At 47.1% G+C, this 9,026-nt stretch overlaps 1 long non-coding RNA gene across 1 annotated transcript; it reads left to right on the forward strand.

The window, feature by feature from the left end:
- The first annotated feature begins 1,346 nt into the window (after window positions 1–1,346).
- LOC141545364 (uncharacterized) lies at window positions 1,347–4,823 on the forward strand. Its single transcript, XR_012482991.1, has 2 exons — window positions 1,347–1,431; window positions 3,946–4,823. It is a non-coding gene; the product is annotated as an uncharacterized LOC141545364 (long non-coding RNA).
- Window positions 4,824–9,026: the final 4,203 nt, after the last annotated feature.

The raw sequence follows: 9,026 nt of genomic DNA on the forward strand, positions 1-9,026 counted from the left end.
TGATTCAGCTTTAAGAGGAGCCACACAAAATTAAATCTGGCCCATTTTCAGCTCCCTTGTGTCTCCAACTTGCCTTGTACCCCAGGCAGAAGCCTTACTGAGTCCCAGAATACTGGAGCTCAGACCTCCCATTCTACAGAGTTGGAGACTGAGACTCAGAGAGCCAAAGGGTGTTGGCTAAAACCAGCCTGGGGCAGTGCCAGGACTGGACTTTATCTTCCAATGCTGAAACCCAGGATTCTTTTCACCTCAAGACAGCTTCTGGCAGCTCCAGTAACTTGGAAGACTGTGAACTCATGATTATCTAATTTCTAAACTAGGTTTCTATCCCGAACTACATCTGTTGAACCCCAGAGTTTTTCTCTGTCTTTTTTGGCCCTCCTCCTCCCTTCTATACTTAAAAATCACCTCCCCCTTCAGCTCCCTTCATTGTCCTCCCTCATTAGAGAATAAGCTCCTTTCCATTCTATGTATGGGCATTCCCCCAACAGTGCTTGGCATACAGTAGACACTTAATAAATACTTCTTTCCTTCCATTACATTTTTCCTTTAGTCCCACCAAGTCTCCATTTTGAATCTTTGCCTGATGAAACTGGACCAAAAATAAAAGCACCTTTTTTTTTTCAAGATTTCAAATTACTGTCCATTATGCACTTTACCCTCCACCCAAGCTGGACTGCTTAGTGTTCTCAGAATATGGCATCTCACCTCCTGCCTCTCCCTCTTCTGAGAATCTTCTGTTTCCTTCAGAGTTAAGCTCAGCCCTTCCCTCTCCACACAAGCTTTCTCGACCCCTCACTGTCTCTGATCCCAAGGTACCTTGTGTTTTATTTTGTATGTGTAGACATGGCTTCTGATGGAATCACGGCTATGTAGATGTAGAGATGGAAGGGACTGAGGGGTTATTATAGACAATCCACTCATTATAATCTCTAACACCTGCCCTGACCATCATACAGAATTTCTATGAGGATAACAAGAAAGATGGAAATGCTTTCTATGTGATAGAGCAACATATATATGTATATATAAAGGATTAATATTTTGTATAAAGTCTCTTTTGTTCCTGATTCAAATCCCCTGAATAACTTTTGAGGCTATCCAAACAAGAACACAGATAAGAAGCTGCCGGTGGGAGAGAGTCTCTGAGCCCTGATTACCTGATTACTTCTCTGTGCCTCAGTTTCCCCATTGCAAAATGGAAGCATTGAACTGATTGACTTCAAATGGCTCCCTCAGCTCTGACATTGAAAGATTCTATGATGGAATCATTCACTTCTTCTGATTCTGAATTCTCAGAGGCCATCACCAACCGGGCAGATTTCATGAGTTTCCATGGCATCATTGATTATACTGGTGCACTTAGGTGGGACAGCTGTTGGGCTCTGGGGCTCGAGCAGAGGCAGTAATCCGGCAAGAAAAATGTCCCTGGTAATGCTAATTGGCAATGTCCTTCCTTTGCTAAGTTAGTATGACTCTTCAAATATAATAACAGGGTTTGAGAATTTAATTTTTTTCTTAGGGTTGAGACTTATTCCAATGTCAGTATATCATTGGATGGAAAAATCCCATCATTGCAAGGATTTGCCAAATGGATTTACTCTCAATCAAGGTCCATTTGCTGCCAGATCTGTGCTTTATTTGAAAAACACAACAGGGTCTATGACCTTTTGGTTTTCTTCAGAGCAGGGCTTTCATAAAGACTGCTTTGCCAACAGGAAATAAATCCATCCTGTTCATTCATCGTGTACCTTCTCAAATGTAAGCTCTTGGAGGGCAGGGATCCGGGCATCCTGCATCCTAAGTAGGAAATTTCCACCTCAAAAGTGGGAGGTTGAGAGATGAAAGTCATCAGTGTGGGCTGGAGCATTCATGGGAGCCTTCCTGCTGGAGAAGGGAACTGGAGGGAATTGCAATGGATGGTAGGGTTTGGATTGGGGGAGGAGAAGAGGGATAGAACAGGAAAATTAGCCATGAGCAAAGATATGGAGGTGAGACTGAATGGAAGGATTCTCTCTCTCCTCCTCTTAACTCTTAGAATCCTCAGCTTCTTTGAATACTCAGCTCCCAGCCCACCTTCTATAGGAAATCTTCCCATTCTCTCTCCCCCCCACACCACAGCCAATGCCTTCCCCTCCAAGGTTCCTTTAGATTTATTTGGCATATATCTTAAATATGCATTAAACTATGTGTGTAAAAAAAAAATATATATATATATATATATGCATATATATATATATATATATATGCCTATAGACTTGTATGGATACATCTTATATTCACATACACACATAGTGTCTTTCCCATTAGCTTGTCATCTTCTTGAAGGAAGGGACTATTTTTGTATTCCTTTGTTACCCCAGCACTTAGCTCAATGCCTGGCACAAAATAAGTGCTTAATAAATGTTTGATTGAATGCATAATCTTTGACAGCAAAAGACAAACAATGAAGCACACCCCAGAGCTTTCCTCTGAGCTGGTGAGTCAGGTTCACTTTCCAATACTGGGGATGCCCCATAGCAGCTGGAATGCTGGGAATATCGTGCCCACGGTCCCTCGGGCATCTGCCAATAACGGATTGACTGACTAACACGGGGCTATCTGTTTGTCAGCTCTGGAGAATATCGGGAAACTGAGTTCTACTCCTGGAATTGTTGTTAATTAGTTGTGTGACCTTAAGAAATTCATTTCTCTCTCTCTCTCTCTCTCTCTCTCTCTCTCTCTCTCTCTCTCTCTCTCTCTCTCTCAAGCTCTTATCTGTGAACTAGACATGCCATGCCCTCAAATCAATTAAATTAAATTAATTAAAATTAAATCAATAAGATCATATTATCTAAGTGATGCAAAAAGAGATAAGAATCTGAAAGAAGGGTTCCTTTCTTTTCCTGCTCTCCCCATTAACCATCAGAATGGAAGACGAGGGAGTTCATCCAGCTCAGGATTGGCTGGTATCCTGACACCAGACCTGGGAGGAGTTGGGAGGTGGAAGGTGTGCTCTGGGACATCTGGGATCTCACCAAAGGGGAGGCAACACAGATGGAAATGAAAGGGAATTGGAGGCAAAAGTGCCAGGAATAGAAGTCCTAAAATGGCATTCAGATGATTGTAAATCAGAAATACCTTAATGCCTTCTCATGCTCATGTTTGTGGTGGACCCATTGGAGGATTCCCATCAACTTCCCATGGCAAATCAAGCCAATAGATATTTATGAAGTACTTACTGTGAGTAAGTGCTGGGAACATAAATATAAACTGGAAGAAATCCCAGTCTTACTGTCAAGGAGCTTAATTCAACCAAAGGGAGCTGAAAAGGAGGAGTGGGGTGGGTGGAGATGAAGATACTGAAAAGGATTCTAGACAAAGTCTAGAATCAGGTGGCCAGCCTGAAGAAGACATGAAGATATGGCAGAAATCATGTTGTCCACTTTATTAAACAACTTTGTTCTTAATTGACACCCATTTTTCCATGGCTCTTCTTTCAGTCACTTGTAATTTTGACCCAAAGAGTGATGGGAAGATGCACGGTACATAGGAGTTGGCTGTGGTCCATCACCAATGATGTCTTCTGCCCAAGACAATATATGGCATAAAAGGGATAGAAAGAGCCTGGATTATGGGAAATGGGGGTGGGCTTGTCCTGCAGGGAGAGTTAGACAGGGATAATGATGGGGAAACCAAAGAAGGAGCGCTCTTGTATCCACAAAACATTAAAAGCTATGGAAATGAAGGAAGCCATAAGTTCCAACTGGCTCATTCGTAGATTGTAGGGAGCCTTCTTGATCACCGTTTCAACATTTTTGTTAATTTGATTTAACTTGGCTATTTCCCGTTGGCTTTTGGGTGACAGCCTGTGGAACTCCAGTGATCGAGTCCATTCTTACCTTGTTTTTGATGAATAATGACACATTTTTTCCTTTCATTCTTCTCTCATGCCTCATTGTCCAGTCGCAGAGGTCATAGTGACAAGGACAGGATGGGAACCAACTCTTCTGAATCAAAGGCTAAGGTTGTATCTGCTATGCCATACCACACTTCCCTATGACCTTCAGAAGACCCTCAAGTCTTCTTCCATTGCTTGCTAACCAAACTGGAACCAAAGGAGGAAGGCAGAGAGCAAACTGGTCCACCTTGGGGGTTCCCCATTCCCCATTCTTGGTTTGCCTGAGGCTACCTCTAAAAGCAGACCTTAGACAGACCCCTTTTTACCAGGAACCACCTTAGTTGGAAAATTCAGCAGCTAGTAAGTGTACTAGTGACATCTCCCCGACAGACTCTTCCCCGGGGATTTGACTGCAGAACCTTTTCTGCAATTGAGCTGGAGTTCTTTGCAGCACAGAATGATTGGGTGGCTTGTTCAGGATTGTAGAGCCAATAGGTGTCAGAGACTAGCTCTTCTGGCTTCCCAGGCCGCTGACTAGCCCCACCACCTCTGCCTCTATTAACAATTCTTTTAATCGGGAAAATTAAATCAATGTAAGGCAGAAGATGACTTTGGATTCATGCCTCAGAACATGTGACTCTCCTAATCCACTTTTCTCTTCTGAAGGCAGAGATGTGAACATGGCCTCCCCAATGCCCATAGCCTGAGCCCATCGGTTTCTTGACTTTTTGGTGTCCCATGTGCTCACATGAAGCATCAGAAAGGAAGCCGGCCATTGGCTCGTGAAACCCTATGGCCTAAGTCCTTTCCTTATGTGCCAAATGAGGAGCTCCATCTCTGGGGTCCCATGGATCCACCCTGGATCCTTGTGCTGGAAGGACAGCCGACCTCTCCATTGGTCTCATCAAATCCACCAACCCATGAATAAATCGTTCCCAGCTCACCTGGTCCTGCTTCAGCAGGGAGTCTCCACCCCCCACTACTTGTGTCCTCTTTCTGTGATATCCTGACTGGGGACCTCTCCCCGAGGTCTTTGGGCCTTTGGCTTTGGCTTTTGGGAATCCATATTTTCATTCCTTGCTCCCCCCTACCCAGTTCTGTGGCTGCTATTTTTGTTGCTATTGCTCTTCTCAGATGGAGCACAGCCAGAAATGATGGTGGGTCTAAAAAGTCCCTCTGGAAAGAACATAAGGGAGCCCCAAATTTAAGACTATGAGAAGAGATTCTGGGCATCCACACATTGGCTCTGGGGAACCAAGAAGCCCCACATCGGGCCAACCTGGGGAGGGGAGGAGCAAACCTGGGGATCTTGTCCTTGCTGGTAAATGGGGCTTCAGGGAGACATGTGCATGTGGAACAAGCCCAGGCTCATCCTTTTGTGGGTGCTGTGAGCTGTGTGGACTCTGTAAGTCTGCAGATAATATGGGACATATAGTTACTTGATGGTCTCTAGAAAACAGAGTTCTTCTGAAACCTGTAGTTTGGGGAATTGTTTTTGTGGAGTGTTCCTATTACTCGCTTAGAGGTGAGAGCTAAGGGTCCTTTGGGACAGACTCAAAGAAAGCAGGAGGGGATATTCTCTGAGTTTCTAACAGCACACATCAGAGAGATCTTGTGAGACCATCTCAAGTGGTCCTGGATCCCTCATGGGGGGGGGGGCAGGGTGCAGGTGACACTTAAGTGTTCCTGGAGGATGCCCAGAGAAGCTTGAGTTCTGAAAATTGGGATTTAAATCCTCGTTCTCACCTTTATGAGCTTTGTCACAGCTTCAGTTTATGTGTCTGCAAACACTTCCATACTCACTCAGGGAAGAAAACTCTTTGTAAACCTGAAAGAATCACTTAGACAGGAGTTTTTAGGATCCATATTTAGACTGGATTCTTGATCGTTCCCAAAGCCTCTTCACAAATGAGCCCCGTGCTCCAGTTAGGACCATCCTGGGGATTTTTCCCCAGTTGAGCTGCCTCTCCCTGGCCCAGGCCCCAGTGAGTCAGCCTCAGCGGGGACTTAACAGCACCTGGCTTCCCCACTGGGGGGTTGGATGAGCTCATCCCCGAAGCCCACTGAGGTGACTCTCAGGCAGCTGCCAGCCTTGAAGGAGGATACGGATGGCTAAGCTAGTTCTGGGAAAACATGGTCAGGGTGATTTAATTGAATGGAGAGCAAGAACAGAAATGAGAAGAGAGAACTTTGGCCCAGACACGTAATGTACTCTAATGGAGGCAGTTTCCAGAGAACATTTTCCCTTTGTTGTGGATGGCCTTTCATTACTAGAGGATGTCTATGGGCTGACCACCCGGCTCCCCATCTTCATAGGCTATTTTCCACCAGGGATGGCTCAAGAGTCAAGGCTTGCTCCAGGGTGTCGAGGTGTGTGTGTGTATGGAGGGGGTGCTGCCCCAGCCCCAGCAGACTCTTCCCTGTGAAGGTCATGGCAATGGAAGATTACAAGGTACCCCCCACCCCAGAGAGGACAGCATACTCCCAGCCAGGGTCCCCTCACACTTTCTGGAATCACCTTTTGTCCGAGAGACCTGCACTTTTGGGCCTCCCCAGGTCTCTACCTCCCTCCCAACCTGCTCTTCAGAATCTCCTAGAGAGGCCATCTGTCAGTCACAGGATCACAGGCTGACTCAGAAGTAAAAGGGGCATTGGAGACCTTTATTCCCCTCTTTCCCTTAAGAGAGAATGAGTTGCCTGTTCCTGTTGGTCTTCGAGTAAAGGGCAGATGACTGTTACTTTCAGGGGACAGTGTGATGGCTTCCTAATCTGTGGGATAATCCTAACTTACTGTGGCTCACCCTGTGGCACGTTAGGATCTTCAGAGAGCTGTCTTGTCCATCACTCTGGGAGATGGATAGGGCAGCCTTTCTTCATTGCACGTATTTGGAAAAATAAAATACTATTTGATCAAGAAAAGGAAGAATACTCGAGTGAATGAATGAATGAGTGAATAAGTGAGTGAGTAGTGAAGGAATGAATGGGTGAATAAATGAGTGACTAAATGAATGAGTGAATGAATAAATGAGTGAGCAAAAGCTCTGGGAGAGGACTAGCTGGTTCACAGCTACAGAAATGGGCTTACTCTGGGACATGCATGCTTTTCTGTAGGATGCTGGAGATACTGGGGGTACACTGGAGAACCTCCTACTTGCCACATTAATGGGTCTAAATCCCATTATGCCTGAGAGATCACAAGGTAAGTACTTTCTGGTTCCAAACCAAAATGAGCCTCATTATCTATCATATGAGCTCTCCTGATGGGATTGAAATACCTTACAAGGCTATCCTGGGATAAAATCTCCTGCTTAATAGACATCTTTTATTTTTTTCAGACAAATGATCCCCAAATTCCTTTTAATGGTAAAAGAAGAGCAGAAAGAAGGGGGGGGCAGCCCCGGTGCTAACAACTGATCACTTAAGCAAATGATGAAAACAGAAGTAGGTCGGAAGATTCTTTTCTTAGGCAATTTAAGAATTCAGGTTTACCATTTCTTCAGTTAAAAAACAGACTAAGAGCATTTTTGACAAGGAAAATTGAGGACACGAGTGACCTCAGGCTTTGAGAGAGACTGCTCGACATGACATGGTCCAACTGACTCAAGCACACAAGGAGAAGAGGAAGAACTCCGGTCAGATGTGTAATGAGGCACCGTGATGGTGTGAGGACTGGGGGTTGCAAAAGAAATAATGACACTCTCATCTGGCTCAGGGTCATGAAGGGACTTTTATGTAAGTGATCGTTTGTTAACTCTTTTTAGACTTCACTTAGCCAGCACAGTGTGTTGAGTACCGGGACTGATTTCAGGAAGAGTCTTCTTCCCGAGTGCAAATCTAGCCTCAGACACTTCCTGGCTGTGTGACCCTGGACAAGTCACTTTACCCTGTCTGCCTCAGTTTCCTTATCTGTAAAATGAAGTGGAGAAGGAAATGGCAAACCCCTCCATTATCTCTGCCAAGAAAACCCCAAATAGGGTTATGGAGGGTGGGGTACAACTGAGAAATGACTGAGCAATTCTGCTAGGCTGAATCCTCCTGTGCTAGGGGAGTGGGAGCTCAGGCAGTCCCCACCTAGGACCGTGTAAGGTCTTCTGGGATACCTGGGAGCCAGAGAATCTTCTAGTCATTGTCAGCTCTCAGAGACTTCTTTCTCCATCACGGGTAATGTGATGACACGAAGAAGGGAAAGCACGGAACCTAAAAGTGTTGAAGGAGCATTAGTTACAGCCACCGTCTCAGAGACTGGAAGCTAAAGAGACTTCCGGCTGGGCCCTTCGTCCAACTGCCCCATTATGCAAATAGGGAAACTGAGGCTCAGCGAGGGCTCCTAGTTCCATGCGGAGCCGGGGAAGCTCCTGTTTAGTGACTGGTCCAGCCCCTCCACACTCTTGCTTTTGAGGAGCAGTGATCCTCCTTTGCCTGTTTGCTGAGCACCCACCCAAGCCCAGCCGTCCAGCCCTTAGGGAGTACAGGAGGGGCCCATAGGGCAGGCTTCCTGCCGCCAAGGGTGCAGCAGCCCCAGCGGGCCCTCTAGCTGCGTGGTCTTGGGTGGGTCATTCACTCCAGCTCCCTGTCCCTCCGTTTCCTCGTCTGCGTCGCCAACCACAACGTCCGTCGGGGCTCAGGCTTGCTCTGAGAACAAATAAGAACCACCTAACGATGTCTGGACACTGGAATATTAATATTCCAGACACGGGGAATGGGCGCGTCCCAGTCTGGGTGGGGAGGATCTTGCTCCCCCACCCCCGGGAGGAGCTGGCTCAGTGGAGAGCGGAGCGAGGCCCCCGATGGGGGGGGCGGGCTGCCCGGGGGGGAGGGGGGAACAGCTAGTGCCCCCCTGGGGCTTGGGGGATGTGGAGCGCTCTTTCATCTCCCGCGGCGGCGGGGGCGACTGCAGGTAATGTGGAATAATTGCTCCGGGCCGCCCGCCCAGTCCCAAGCCCCCTCCGCCGCCCCCCGGCCCCGCCGCCTCCCCCGGCGCGGCTCGGCTGCTGAGCGTTTTCCAAAAGCCTCTAATTGGATGACAGTAATTTGTGTCCTGCCCTAATGCGGCTGGCCGCCCGAGGGGCAATTATCCCCCTCTGGGCGGGCGCTGACGTGGCCGCTCGTGGGCTCCCCCGCGGGGCGCGCGCGCCCCATAAGTAGC

Source organism: Sminthopsis crassicaudata, chromosome 6, assembly GCF_048593235.1.
Source record: "Sminthopsis crassicaudata isolate SCR6 chromosome 6, ASM4859323v1, whole genome shotgun sequence".
In the NCBI taxonomy this organism is placed as follows: Eukaryota; Metazoa; Chordata; class Mammalia; order Dasyuromorphia; family Dasyuridae; genus Sminthopsis; species Sminthopsis crassicaudata.